This window comes from Babylonia areolata, chromosome 9 (assembly GCF_041734735.1).
Source record: "Babylonia areolata isolate BAREFJ2019XMU chromosome 9, ASM4173473v1, whole genome shotgun sequence".
Lineage (NCBI taxonomy): Eukaryota > Metazoa > Mollusca > Gastropoda > Neogastropoda > Buccinidae > Babylonia > Babylonia areolata.
The window spans coordinates 24,783,597-24,784,248 of NC_134884.1; positions in this window are offsets into that span (position 1 = coordinate 24,783,597).

Consider the following 652-nt stretch of genomic DNA (forward strand, 5'->3'; position numbering starts at 1 on the left):
TGGGACAGCAGTTGCTTCATCTGCTGTTCTGCTGATCATAATGGGAGGGGACAGACTATTATATACATACATATGATGCTGCGTGAAATATGGCGAAGGGGAAGTACAACAGGAGGGCAGCATGACAGTGGTACGTCGGGCAGAAGAGAGCTAAAAGGCACTGGCATGTGCGGTAAGAAAGTAGATCAGTCCAGGACAACATTGACTTTGCTCGCCATCTCTCTCTTTCTCTCTCTCTCTCTCTCTCTCTCTCTCTGTCTCTCTCTGTCTCTCTCTCTCTCTCTCACGAGAGAGAGGGGAGAGAGAGAGAGAGAGAGCGTGTGTGTGTATGAGTGTTTTCTGGGGGGTTTTGTTTGTTTGTTTGTTTGCTTTTTGTTGTTGTTGTTGTTGCTGTTGTTTTTATATGTCGATTATTAATACCATGATTAACAAATAGTAAAGAGTGGTAACTCTCTCCATTCACAAGGTACACAACTTCAAGTCAGTGCTGCTTACGCTACCGATTAATATTAATACCATGATTGTGCCTATGTGTGTATGTGTGTGTGTGCGTACGTGCGCGCGCGCGTGTGTGCGCGCGCGCGCGCGCGCGTGTGTGTGTGTGTCTTATTTTTACCATGCTTATGCCTTTATGTTGTATAGTATTCGCATT